This window comes from Schistocerca piceifrons, chromosome 1 (assembly GCF_021461385.2).
Source record: "Schistocerca piceifrons isolate TAMUIC-IGC-003096 chromosome 1, iqSchPice1.1, whole genome shotgun sequence".
In the NCBI taxonomy this organism is placed as follows: domain Eukaryota; kingdom Metazoa; phylum Arthropoda; class Insecta; order Orthoptera; family Acrididae; genus Schistocerca; species Schistocerca piceifrons.
The window spans coordinates 1,133,889,840-1,133,905,055 of record NC_060138.1 but is presented as its reverse complement, the minus strand read 5'-3'; positions in this window follow the sequence as shown (position 1 = coordinate 1,133,905,055).

Sequence of the window (15,216 nt, the reverse complement as noted above, 5' to 3'; positions counted from 1 at the left end):
CTTACTTAATTACCACTTGCCTGTGCGGACAACTGTACAGTAACTTTCTCGCATAGGTCGTCCGTATTATTGCACACCGCAACGAAAAATCTATTACTAAATATTTAAATAGGAAATGCATTAAGAACAAAACGTTCAGACTAATAAGCTATAAGTGAAGGCTTCCAGAATGAAACTTTCACTCTGAAGCGGAGTGTGCGCTGATATGAAACTTTAAGGCAGATTAAAAGTGTGTACCGGACCGAGACTCGAACTCGGGACCTTTGCTTTTCGCGAGCAACTGCTCTAGCGACTTTTTAAAAAAAATTTTCGGTATTGTTAGTTTCGTTTGGTGTGGACGGACGTAACATGGCTTTCGTTCAAGTTGATAGTTGATTCCTTTACTCAGTTTTATTATTACAGAAGACAATCGGTCCTCTGCCCGAACACTCGGTGACCAACTGAGCTACCCAAGTACGACGCACAACTCGTCCTCACAGCTTTACTTCAGCGACGCGCAAACCATCCTCACAGCTTTACTTCAGCCAGTACCTCCTGTCCTACCTTCCAGACTTCACAGAAGGTCCCGAGTTCGAGTCTCGGCCTGGCACACAGTCTTAACCTACCAGGAAGTTTCAAGTGAAGACTATTGATTATTATTCTGTCATCGTACAACGGGTACAAATAACAAGCCTTGAGTCAATAGTCCAACCAATGGCAGGATAGAGTATCGTTTCTAGAGGACAGTGTAACTAGGAACACAGGATGTTTATTCGTTGGTACTTCAGTAAAGTGACTGACTTCGGAATCACAGGAAGGAATGACCACCAAATGCAGATTCCACTATTTTCTACAGGTTGGAAATAAAGTTGTATTTTGCGCAGCATTTGTAAATTCTTCGCGTTCTACACAATCAGTGCTGTATAATATATTAAAGCTATTTGGAATATATTGTTAGTTCTTCAGGCACAAAATTTTAAGGTGAGTAAAATGCAATATATTTTTTGAACTATTTATACAGGGTGTTACAAAAAGGTACGGCCAAACTTTCAGGAAACATTCCTCACACACAAAGAAAGAAAATATGTTATGTGGACATGTGTCCGGAAACGCTCACTTTCCATGTTAGAGCTCATTTTATTACTTCTCTTCAAATCACATTAATCATGGAATGGAAACACACAGCAACAGAACGTACCAGCGTGACTTCAAACACTTTGTTACAGGAAATGTTCAAAATGTCCTCCGTTAGCGAGGATACATGCATCCACCCTCCGTCGCATGGAATCCCTGATGCGCTGATGCAGCCCTGGAGAATGGCGTATTGTATCACAGCCGTCCACAATACGAGCACGAAGAGTCTCTACATTTGGTACCGGGGTTGCGTAGACAAGAGCTTTCAAATGCCCCCGTAAATGAAAGTCAAGAGGGTGCAGATCAGGAGAGCGTGGAGGCCATGGAATTGGTCCGCCCCTACCAATCCATCGGTCACCGAATCTGTTGTTGAGAAGCGTACGAACACTTCGACTGAAATGTGCAGGGGCTCCATCGTGCATGAACCACATGTTGTGTCGTACTTGTAAAGGCACATGTTCTAGCAGCACAGGTAGAGTATCCCGTATGAAATCATGATAACGTGCTCCATTGAGCGTAGGTGGAAGAAACTAAAATGAGCTCTAACATGGAAATTAAGCGTTTCCGGACACATGTCCACATAACATCTTTTCTTTATTTGTGTGTGAGGAATGTTTCCTGAAAGTTTGGCCGTACCTTTTTGTAACACCCTGTATAAGATGTAGACAGTTAAAGACATACTTCGTCGGTCGTGGAAGAAACTTGTATCTTGAAACAGAAGAAGATGTGGAACCTGTGATTCTTGCAAATGAACTAAGTTCCTTTAATCTATTAACAATTTCCGCCGGCCGGGGTGGCCGAGCGGTTCTAGGCGCTACAGTCTGGAACCGCGCGCCCTACTACGGTCGCAGGTTCGAATCCTGCCTCGGGCATGGATGTGTGTGGTGTCCTTAGGTTAGTTAGGTTTAAGTAGTTCTAAGTTCTAGGGGACTGATGACCGTAGAAGTTAAGTGCCATAGTGCTCAGAGCCATTTGAACCATTTTATTAACAATTTTCCCTGTCTCGAAAATGGGAATTTGTGTTATTTTGCTGAATTTGATTTCACTTACTGGCTACTGGCGTGTAGTAGTGTAACAGATAGACTATTAAATACGGTATTGGCAAGATTTTTTTCGACTGGAAGGCTTTCAGATTTGTGTAGAATATTTGTTCGTAGGTGCATGACAATGGGACATCTCTAGTACATTTGGAAAAACCTTAATTTTCCGAAGTAATTCTTGCAATTTCAGAAAAAAAGACTGCAGCACATAAAAATTGAATTACGCCATTTAAAAATGGAATAAGAAAATACATTAAACATCTGTTACAGGGCTAGCCAGAGGCAAAAGTATACCAAGGTACAAACAACACTTTCCTCTATAGAAAAATATGTGGAACTACGAGAGCGGCCAAATCCCGTAGCCGGCCGCGGTGGCCGAGCGGTTCTAGGCGCTTCAGTCCGGAACCGCGCGACTGCTACGGTCGCAGGTTCGAATCCTGCCTCGGGCATGGATGTGTGTGATGTCCTTAGGTTAGTTAGGTTTAAGTAGTTCTAAGTTCTAGGGGACTGATGACCTCAGATGTTAAGTCCCATAGCGCTCATAGCCATTTGAACCAAATCCCGTACTCCTCGCCAGCACTTAGAGGCAAGAGAACGTACAGCGACAAAATCCACTGACAAAACAAGCGCTTCGAGGCAAATACGCACCAGTCGATTTAATATCTTCATCGACAAGGATTATATTCATTGTAACCAGTGGTGGATACAGACGTGGGGAGCGCGGGGCGTTCCCCACCCCTTGTGGGGCCAGCCGCATTGCCGCCCCCGCCCCTCAGCCCGCACGCTATTTGTTCGTTTCTTAGGTCAGTCGACTCTACTGAATCGAGTTGTCGAGTAGTTGTACTTTCCTATGTAGCAGGCGCGTCCGCGTCATCGTATTTTATACGTTTCTGTCTGGCACATAGGTAGCTAACAAATACCTTCAAGAAAAGTCGCGGCCCTTCTAGCGATCTCGATACGTTATTCTGTCTGGCATTTGTTCGAGAAAAGTCGCGAATATTCTGCTGTTTTCTTGTACAGAGACCTTCGATATGTAGCGCTAAAAATACGGGATATTCGCCGAATAGGAATCTAGTTTACATTCAGAACCAGAAATATTAAGACTGAAGAATGGAAAATTTGGAAATTTGTCATAAGTTCCTACGGGACCAAGCGGCTGTGGCCATCGGTCCCTAGGCTTACACACTACTCAATCTAACTTACCCTAACTTACACTAAGGACAACACACACACACCCATCGGCGAAGGAAGACTCGAACCTTCTTACAGGGGCAGCCGCGCGAACCGTGGCAAGACGCCTAAGACTTCGCGGCTACACCGCGCGGCACTGAAGAATGAATAATTAAAAAGTCCTAGTTGTAGCAAGTACAAGTGTGAAGATTACTCAAGAATGAGAGTGATCAGCTGATTGTGAAGTATTAATAATAGTAGTTCATTGTAATTTCTCTGTAAAAATACTGTTACGAGACTCGTAACAATATTTCTACTAATAACGTAACAGTAGTTTCCTATACCTAACTAGTAATACGAGTAATATGGGAAACTATTGATGCGTGTATCTCCGGTAATAGTGATTTTCGAGAAGATTCCTCAAAACACATTGTTACTATATAGGCCCTCTATACTAGAAAGGAACGGAATCGACAATAAAAGTTCCACACACATAAATTTCCGGATGACGTCATCATTGGCAACTCGCCTTATACAAACATCAAAAAAAGTTTTGCATCACCCCGGTTCCCAGAACTCCTGAAGATAGACATTGACTGTGGTTATTGTATCACAGACACAGTACCTTTGACTGTTCAGAGATGTCACTAAACCCGCCCAAAGATGTAAACAACCATGCATGAGCAACACCTATTAGACGGAGGGGGTCCGACAGCCGATTAGTTTCAGTCACTCCACCAGGAAGGAGGTACACGGCTCGTATTGTCTGTAGGTCAACCATGCCTAGGAGTCAATATCGCGGTTCGATCGCGTCCGCGTTGTTACTTTGTGCCAGGAAGGCTCTCAACAAGGGAAGTGTCCAGGCGTCTCGGAGTGAACCAAAGCGATGTTGTTCGGACATGGAGGAGATACAGGAAATGTCGATGACATGCCTCGCCGAGGCCGCGCAAGGGCTACTACTGCAGTGGATGACCGCTACCTATGGATTATGGCTTAGAGGAACCCTGACGGCAACGCCACCATGTTGAATAATGCGTTTCGTGCAGCCACAGGACGCCGTGTTACGACTCAAACTTTGCGCAATAGGCTGCATGATGCGCAACTTTACCCCCGACGTCCATGGCGAGGTCCATCTTTGCAACACCATGCAACACGGTATAGATGGGCCCAAGAACATGCCGAATGGACCGCTCAGGACTGGAATCACGTTCTCTTCACCGATTAGTGTCGCATATGCCTTCAACCAGACAATCGTCGGAGACGTGTTTGGAGGCAACCCGCCAGGCTGAACTCCTTAGACACTTTCTACATCTACATCTACATCTATACTCCGCGAGCCACCTTACGGTGTGTGGCGGAGGGTACTTAGTGTACCACTATCTGATCCCCCCTTCCCTGTTCCATTCACGAATTGTGCGTGGGAAGAACGACTGCTTGTAAGTCTCCGTGTTTGCTCTAATTTCTCGGATCTTTTCGTTGTGATCATTACGCGAGATATATGTGGGCGGTAGTAATATGTTGCCCATCTCTTCCCGGAATGTGCTCTCTCGTAATTTCGATAATAAACCTCTCCGTATTGCGTAACGCCTTTCTTGAAGTGTCCGCCACTGGAGCTTGTTCAGCATCTCCGTAACGCTCTCGCGCTGACTAAATGTCCCCATGACGAATCGCGCTGCTTTTCGCTGGATCATGTCTATCTCTTCTATTAATCCAACCTGGTAAGGGTCCCATACTGATGAGCAATACTCAAGAATCGGACGAACAAGCGTTTTGTAAGCTACTTCTTTCGTCGATGAGTCACATTTTCTTAGAATTCTTCCTATGAATCTCAACCTGGCGCCTGCTTTTCCCACTATTTGTTTTATGTGATCATTCCACTTCAGATCGCTCCGGATAGTAACTCCTAAGTATTTTACGGTCGTTACCGCTTCCAATGATTTACCACCTATGGCATAATCGTACTGGAATGGATTTCTGCCCCTATGTATGCGCATTATATTACATTTATCTACGTTTAGGGAAAGCTGCCAGCTGTCGCACCATGCATTAATCCTCTGCAGGTCTTCCTGGAGTACGTACGAGTCTTCTGATGTTGCTACTTTCTTGTAGACAACCGTGTCATCTGCAAATAGCCTCACGGAGCTACCGATGTTGTCAACTAAGTCATTTATGTATATTGTAAACAATAAAGGTCCTATCACGCTTCCTTGCGGTACTCCCGAAATTACCTCTACATCTGAAGATTTTGAACCGTTAAGAATGACATGTTGTGTTCTTTCTTCTAGGAAATCCTGAATCCAATCACAAACCTGGTCCGATATTCCGTAAGCTCGTATTTTTTTCACTAAACGTAAGTGCGGAACCGTATCAAATGCCTTCCTGAAGTCCAGGAATACGGCATCAATCTGCTCGCCAGTGTCTACGGCACTGTGAATTTCTTGGGCAAATAGGGCGAGCTGAGTTTCACATGATCTCTGTTTGCGGAATCCATGTTGGTTATGATGAAGGAGATTAGTATTATCTAAGAACGTCATAATGCGAGAACACAAAACATGTTCCATTATTCTACAACAGATTGACGTAAGCGAAATAGGCCTATAATTATTCGCATCTGATTTATGACCCTTCTTGAAAATGGGAACGACCTGCGCTTTCTTCCAGTCGCTAGGTACTTTACGTTCTTCCAGCGATCTACGATAAATTGCTGATAGAAAGGGGGCAAGTTCTTTAGCATAATCACTGTAGAATCTTAAGGGTATCTCGTCTGGTCCGGATGCTTTTCCGCTACTAAGTGATAGCAGTTGTTTTTCAATTCCGATATCGTTTATTTCAATATTTTCCGTTTTGGCGTCCGTGCGATGGCTGAAGTCAGGGACCGTGTTACGATTTTCCGCAGTGAAACAGTTTCGGAACACTGAATTCAGTATTTCTGCCTTTCTTCGGTCGTCCTCTGTTTCGGTGCCATCGTGGTCAACGAGTGACTGAATAGGGGATTTAGATCCGCTTACCGATTTGTCCAGTCAGTGCAGCAAGGTGGAGGTTCCCTGCTGTTATGGGGTGGCATTATGTGTGGCCGACGTACGCCGTTGGTGGTCATGGAAGGCGCCATAACGGCTGTACGATACATGAATGCTATCCTCCGATATATCGGCAGCATATTGCCGAGGCATTCGTCTTCATGGACGACAATTCGCGCCCCCATAGTGCACATCTTGTGAATGACTTCCTTCAGGATAGCGACATCGCTCGACTAGCGTGGCCAGCATGTTCTCCAGACATGAATCCTATCGAACATGCCTGAGATAGATTGAAAAGGGCTGTTTATGGACGACGTGACCCACAAACCACTCTGAGGGATTTACGCCGAATTGTCGTTGAGGAGTGGGACAATCTGACCACCAGTACCTTGGTGAACTTGTGGATAGTATACCTTGACGAATATAGGCATGCATCAAGGCAAGAGGACGTGCTACTGGATATTAGAGGTACAGCAAACCGGACCACCACCTCCGAAGCTCTGGCTGTACGGCGGTACAACATGAAATGTGTGGTTTTCATGAGCAATAAAAAGGGAGGAAATGATGTTTATGTTGATTTCTACTCCAACTTTCTGTACAGGTTCCGGAACTCTTGGAACCGAGGTGATGAAATTTTTCTTTTATGTATGTATTATACGTCGTAAGGTACATATTGGTTTGTCGCTTTCACAGAAGGTATTTGTTCACACTCCATAAAAGTCTGGAAGTGAACATTCTGGCAGCGAATGTTCTCGAAACAACCGAGCCAGATATATAAGGGAAGCAGAGGCGCTGCTAGATAAGTCAGTTTGAAAGCTACAATCGTCGCGATAACTTGGAACCGATAAAAAGTGAACAACTGCAATTACTGGCTATTTATTTATTCTCGAATCAGAAACATACAAATTTACAGTAGCCATACACATCAATAAATATGTACATATGTATACACAAATTGTATTTATATTACATGTGCCCAGTACTTTGCAACCTCCAAGGCGCTTGGAGTGGCTTGCAGGAGATCAGTCTTCGTGCAGGATGTAGAGCACCAAAGGCACTGGAGCATGTGGCTTGTGGTTTGTTCTTGTCCACAATCACAGAACGTATCTTCTGTTATGAAGCCCCATCTGTCCAAGTTGTCTCTGGATCGTCCAACTCCTGATCGTAATCTGTTTAAAGATTTGCACACCAGCCAGCTACCGTTGTGTCCAGGTGGCAGTTCTTCAGCCTCTGGCGTCTGCAGGTGAGGCGTCGACTTCTTCCATAACTCCAGCCTTGCCTTCTCTGGTGAAATGGTGAGCTTCTCGGATGTTCTCAGGAAGCTCTTTCGCGATCTCAGCCATTGCTGTGGTGGATTATGTCCGTGCAGTGGATGGGCACTGTCCTGTTCCACTTCAGTCTCTCCTTGTTGGCAGCCACTGTTCTGCGTACCCATGGTGACGCTATTCCAGCCAGGCAGTAGAGCTTATCAGTTGGGGTAGGTCTTAAGCAACCTGTGATCAACCTGCAGGTTTCGTTGAGAGCAATGTCTACTCGTCTGGCATGAGATGACCTGTACCAGACTGGAGAAGCATATTCAGCGGTAGAAAAGCACAGTGCCATTGCAGAACAGCGAATAGTTTGTGATCCCCACTGTGTCCCCGCTAGTTTGCGAATTAGGTTGTTTCGAGCGGAGATTTTCATTTTGGTGTTCTTGCAGTGAGTTTTGAATGTCAGAGTTCTATCGAGAGTGACTCACAAGTATTTAGGTGCGTGATGATGCTGGAGTTGGATGCCTGACCATGCAAGCTCACGATTAGCTTCCCTGTTCCTTAAATGAAAGGCACACACATGTGTCTTCGAAGGGTTTGGTCTGAGTTGGTTCCGATTGTAGTAGCTTGACAGTGTTCTAAGTGTTGTTGTAGGTTTCTTTCCACTCTTTCAAACCATGAGCTCTGCGTATCAAGGGCTAGGTCATCTGCATATAAGAATCTCCTTGTGCCTGGGGCCAATGGCTGGTCGTTGGTATAGATGTTGAAGAGAAGTGGAGCCAAGACGCTTCCCTGAGGTAGACCATTTTTCTGCGCTCTCCAGCGACTGCGTTGTCCTTGGAATTCAACAAAAAGACCTGCGGTTTTGGAGGAGGGTGCTGAGTAGTCTAACGAGGTGGGCGTTGTTGATCATATTGTGTAGTTTTGCATGGAGTAACCGATGATGGACAGTATCATACGTTGCTGTGAGATCCACGAAGACCACGCCCGTTACTTGACGGGTTTCGAAGCCATCCTCTATAAACTGAGTGAGATTCAAAAGTTGCCCTGTGCAGCTTCTGTTTGGTCGAAATCCTGCTTGTTCGGGTATGAGAAGAGGGTCTATTACTGGTAGGATTCTATTCAGAATCATACGTCCGAACAGTTTATAAAGGTGACTCAAAAGGCTAACTGGTCTGAAATTCTTGGGATGATTTGCTTCCTTTCCAGGTTTCAGAAGAGCAATCACCCTGCTCTTTCGCCAGATCTTTGGTATTTGGCACTGGTTCATGCAGTTGTTGAAAAGCTGCAGGATACACTTTCTTGTTTCTGGGCCGAAATTCTTGATTTGCTCCATACGGATGTCATCTAGACCAGATGCTTTACCAGTTTTGCTCTCCTTAATAGCCTTGTTTAATTCAGATATCTCGAATGGGAGAGTCATATCCCTCGTTTGTTCTTGGGCCTCTTGCTGTACTTTCGGAACTTTGATTCTATGGCTTCCTTTCCCATTCATGAGCAGTTGGTGTGCTATCTGATCTGCAGTAATGTTGCAGTGTGCTGTGGATCTGGTTGGGTCATTATTGAGGCGTGTCAGTAATCTCCACGCTTTATGACTTTTTCTGATGAGATCAAGTTCTTCCATAGTTTTAACCCAAGAATTCCTTTTGGATTCTTTCAGAGATGCAATAAGTTTATTCCCAGCCGATAGTGTTGTACATGAAAGGAGCCGCCACGAAGATTGCAATGATTTCCGACCAAGATAAGACTTGCAGTCGGGGGTACCCTGGGCGTCAGGTTTCTCTGGCGGCTAATCCTTTCTAACCAGAAATATCATCTTGGTCCTTTCCAGGACCACAGTTGACCATCATATTACTGGCTATTACCACAAACTTCAGTCAGTGTTGTGCTTAGTGATATTAGAAATTCTCACCCCGACACTGATTGTCCTATTGACGATAAATAAACCAATTTCAGGAGGAATAGGCGCATAGAATTCCTCATTTAAAGAAGAGGACCACAATTGTAACTTTTTTTATCATAAGATGGCATTGTCCTTTATATTTGTGTAATCAGTTGAAACAAAACTTTCTTAAACCTCGCATGTGACTTGATTATTTTTTTGTTACGGTAAAAGTAAAGGTAGCTCAAAATATCTTTAGTGCCCCCTCCTTCATGCTTTTCTGTATCCGCCGATGTTTGTAACAGAGATGAAGTAGTCAAGCAAAAATTCCATAAAGTTATGTGGAAATTGCAATGGGTACTACAAGAGGTTATGACGCATACAGAGACACGTGGACTGTCATTCTTTATTTGTGTGGGCACATACTGAAAGGATCCATTTCCCCATACTGTAATGAGTTCGATGTTCTGAATGTCCTGGCTGATCTAGCTGCCAGCTATCACAAACCGGAGCCTGCGCTCGGTTTTTCTCGAGAAAATTTGCTTCCTCTGAAGGAAAGATCATCAAATGGAACTGAAAACACAATGTACGTGAATGAGTCAAATGAAAAACGTTAACACGTCATAAGTAATGAAGAAAGACAGCTTGCGCCGGGATGAGTTTTTATGTTTATTCGGATCATAAGTTCGGGTTTCGTTACAGCTCATTTCCAGATCCGCTTCGATTTACTACAACACGCAATTCATCATCAGAATGGGGCTTCAGTCAATTCTATAGCAGTGTCCTGCTTCTGATTAGTCTCTGAGACTTCGCCCTGATTACGATCTGCGGTTCTCGGTAGTTAGATGTGGATTTGAAGACGAGGTGTAACAAAGATCCAAACCGAGGATCCAAATAAACATAAAAAAGTGAACCAGACGTGGACTATCTTTCTTCGTTCTGCTAAAAGCGGTCACCCTGGCTTCAGACGTCATATCAACTGTTGTGGAATAGTAAGCAAGACAGAGTACTGGAAAACAGTTGTACAACGTATTAACAGAAGTGAAACAAAGGTAATGGAATGTTGTCGAAATAAATAATTAAATTAGGAAATGAGACATTAAAAGTAATGAATGAGTTCGCTGTTTGGGCAGAAAAATCCCTGTGATGACCGAAACTGTTGTTGTTGTGGTCTTCAGACCAAAGTCTAGTCTGATACAGCTCCCTCTGAGCAGTACTCTTCTTCTCTGCATAACTACTGTAACCTACATGCTTTGCTCTCCTTCCACAATTTCGACCTCCCCTCGCCCTTCCAAACTATCTTCCATTACCAAATCGACTTTCTTTCGTGGCACATGGTGTGTGTGTGTGTGTGTGTGTGTGTGTGTGTGTAACCGATCTCTTCTTTTTGTCAAGTTGTGAAATAAATTTCTTTTCTCCACAATTAGATTCAGTATCTGTTCAAGATTCAGTATCTGTTCATTAGTTATCTGATCTTCAACATTTTTCAATAGCACCGCACTTCAAAAGCCTCTGTTCTCTTCTTGTCTGAACTGTTTATCGTCCACGTTTCGCCTGCATACAAGAAAACACTTCCTAAAACTCAAATATATAAAAGATGTTAACAAATTCCTTTTTTTTTCAGGAACCGAAGCGGAGAGGATATAAAAATGCGAGTTGGCTCTACCATGAGAAGTGTTTTGGAAGAACAGGAATTTGTTAATGTCTAATATAAATTTCTGTGTTAGTAAGTCTTTTCTGAAGATATTTGTGTGGAGTGTAGCCTTATACAGAAGCGAAACTTGGACGTTAAGCAGTACAGACAAGAAGAGAATGCTGTAGATTACATAGGTGGGTTGAGTAACTAATGGTGACCGAGCGGGGTGGCGCAGTGGTTAGACACTGGACTCGCATTCGGGAGGACGACGGTTCAATCCCGCGGCCGGCCATCCTGATTTAGGTTTTCCGTGATTTCCCTAAATCATTCCAGGCAACTGCCGGGATGGTTCCTCTGAAAGGGCACGGCCGACTTCCTTCCCAATCCTTCCCTAATCCGATGAGACCGATGACCACGCTGTCTGGTCTCCTTCCCCAAACCAACCAACCAACTAATGGTGAGATACTGAATCGAATTGGGGACAAACGTGTTTTATGGCACAAGTTGAATAAAAGAGGTATCTGTTGATAGTATACGTCCTCAGGCATCAAGGAACAGTTTGGTGCTGGAGTGAAGTGTGGCAGATAAACATTGTAGAGGCAGACCAAAGAATGAACATAGTACAAATGGTTCAAATGGCTCTGAGCACTATGGGACTTAACTTCTGAGGTCATCAGTCCCCTAGAACTTAGAACTACTTAAACCTAACTTACCTAAGGACATCACATACATCCATGCCCGAGGCAGGATTCGAACCTGCGACCGTAGCGGTCGCGCGGTTCCAGACTGTAGCGCCTAGAACCGCTCGGCCACTCTGGCCGGCGAACATAGTACACAGCTTTAGATCGATGATTACTTACAATAGTGGGGCGGAGAGGACGAGGCATGGACTGGATAGTCTAGCTCGGAGAGCCGCATCAAATCAGTCTTCAGACTGAAGACCACAACAACAACAACAAGTAACCAGAGCTGTGCTGAATCTGGAGGTTGGTTTAAATACCGCAATGGTTCACTACACATGATCCTTATGGAGCTGGTATGCAGTTGCCTTCCTCCAATGTCTGAACTAAATTAACCATTAGGTTATTATTTTCAGAGGCGAAAGAAGCAGTAGATCCTAGCACCAAATGAGGATTGAACCCCAGATTTTGAATTTGTAGCCTGATACTTACTGAGTCGCACAAAACTTTAACAAGTTAAAACGATGCCACACCTTATAAATTAGTAAGTATATTCCGAACAGTTTGCCATATGTTCAGTAACTGGCAGCATCGTGTAAATGCACAAACGCTGGCACGGGAACACTGTAAAGATGGCCGCCACATTAGCAACGTGGATCAGTAAGTAACAGTGTTCCGATATCCATTTTCTGCATATTGACAGGTGGAACACCTGAGACCAACAAATATGTTGGATGTAGAGGATGTCAGACCGTTGACAGAAAATGTTTTGACACCGAACAGGCCAGTGGAGAGAATTTCTATGTCACCTGTGTGCTCTCCACTGCCCGATCCATATGCAGCTTTACTACGCAAATTGGAAGAACGTGATAAGGAACGTGATCGGTTACGAGCGGACAGAGATAGGCAGTTGTTGGAAAGAGGTGAAAAGTTAAAACGAGAATTAGAAGAACGTGATCGATTACAAGCTGAGAGGGAAAGGCAACTGTTATCACAGTTAGCTGAGCGAGAACAAACAAATAAAAAAATGCTATCAGATTACCTTGAGAAAATTTCTTCAGAGGTAACTGAATTAAATTATTCCTACCAGGGGCTGCCTGAACTAGTCAGCAACTTAACTTTGGAGGTAAAGGGTATACAGGCAGCACAAACGACTTTGAAGGAGGAGGTAGATTCAATCACGACTCGCATGGAGCAACTAGAAGTTTCACAGCGAGAATGTGTTGAAAATAATTTAGCCGATCAGGCTGACAAAATCGATAAAGAATTCCAGGAATAGCTGGAATCGAAAGAACAAACAATAGTACAACAGGTAGACGATAAAGTAAAAAAAAAATGGTTCAAATGGCTCTGAGCACTATGGGAGGCAACTGCTGAGGTCATTAGTCCCCTAGAACTTAGAACTAGTTAAACCCAACTAACCTAAGGACATCACAAACATCCATGCCCGAGGCAGGATTCGAACCTGCGACCGTAGCGATCTTGCGGTTCCAGACTGCAGCGCCTTTAACCGCACGGCCACTCTTTTTTTTTTTTTTCTTTGCATTTTGTTCGTTGTTGATCGTTGTGTTTGGTCGTTGCGGACGTCACATGACAGCCGGTCAAGTTCGTTTTGTTGATCCTTTCACTCAGTTTTTTTTATTACAGAGGCCAACCGACTCGCTGACCGAACACGCTGAGCTACCGTGCCGGCGCACACTTCGGCCGGCCGAAAAAGTAAACACTGCGAGACAACGTGTCTGGGGGCGTTGACCTTGCGAACAATCGAGTAACGGAAACGATGCAAACAGAAGTCGCACAGCTGAGCGATAAGTTCTGCGCAGAGCTGCCACACTGGCAGCGTGAAGTGACAGAGCGTATAGACAGCTTAGATCGCGAGGCGCTCGGCTGTGAAAACATTGTCAAAACATTAGAGAAAGTACCACGCCTACTCCTAAAGTGTGTGGTATCGCACCGAGTATGGTTACTAATTATGATCAACAACATGACAACGGCCGGAACAGCCACAGTCCTAATAGTGTGCCGACAACGCTTCCTAGCATTTGGGGGCGGCGGTACAGGCACCGAACCTCATGACAGAGGAAAGCCTACTTAAACATGGGCAATTCCAAATTTTTAGTAACGAAAAGAAATCGGTTCAACTAGCCATTTTCATTAAAAGTTTTACGAATATCTTGCCCAGTTTGTGGGCAGAAAAGCAAAAAGTTCAGTTTATTGTATCTCATATACAGGGAGATGCTGGACTACAGGGGAATTATGCAATGAACACGTGTCACAATACTCAGCAATTCGAAAAGCCTTTCTTAGGTAAGTATTAGTCAAATGTTTTTTATTCCGGTCTTTGATCACAATATCAATTCTTTTGACGATGACCAGGTTTCAGTCCGTAATGACCATCCTCAGATCTTTATTAGTCACCGAGTATTCAGGAGAGATCAAGAAATGAAGTCTATTGTTCAGAAATGTCTAATCCCAGACACGGTAGTCTAAGGAAATATTTTGAGAAATGCGTTAGTAAGACCAGGTATTGGGATGAGCCAATGGCTAGTAAAGATGTGATCCGGCTGCTAAAGTTGCGGCTGGGACATATCAAAGATAAGTTAATTAATGTTGCCGAGGAAGATTTAGACAAATACTTATCAGTATTACACCAAAACTGATTTGGCATTAGAGGAGACGAAGGCAGAAAAAAGTGATACAAATCATTTGTCTTCTCTCAGAAATATGGCAACAGAAATAACAAACAAGGCAACAATAATAATAATGGTAAGGGTTATAATCAGCCAACCAGTAATGGAAGGCAAGCGAATGGCGATGGTTACAGCAACTGAATAGGAAAAGAAAGTGGGATGACAGACCCAAACACTGGATACCAAAGCACTTCGAAGGGGCGAAATAGCAACAGTAACAACCGAAACCAGTGGCAGAGTAATTTCTCACCACAGTGGAATCAAAACACCGGGACCGAACATTGAACAAAGAAATGAAAATCGAGGACGAAACGTAAATCAACAACATTGGCCAGCACAGCAGTCCAGCGTTAGGGTTATTTCACATCTGCCAGGTAGCAGACAAGCCTTGGTTTTTGCCGGGCCAACAAGGGGCTTACCGCCTCTTTACATTTAGCCGACAGCCGCACGGCATGCCGTGCCGTCTTTCCGTGCCTTGTGCATATTCAGTTGACCTCGACTACAAAAGGAGCACGACCAGCTATTAGCGTGGTATCTCTTGCACAGACGTTTGAAAAACAGAAGAAGATGAAGAGTGCATTGGGTCCGTCCACTCAATATGAGAAGAGACGAAATGGGTACATTCTTTGTTCTTTTTGAGGAATTAAGTGGAGGTGAAGATAAGTTTTTTAATTATTTTCGGATGAGTTTACGAACCTTTGAAGATCTACATGCAACGCCTTAATACATCCTTCCGAG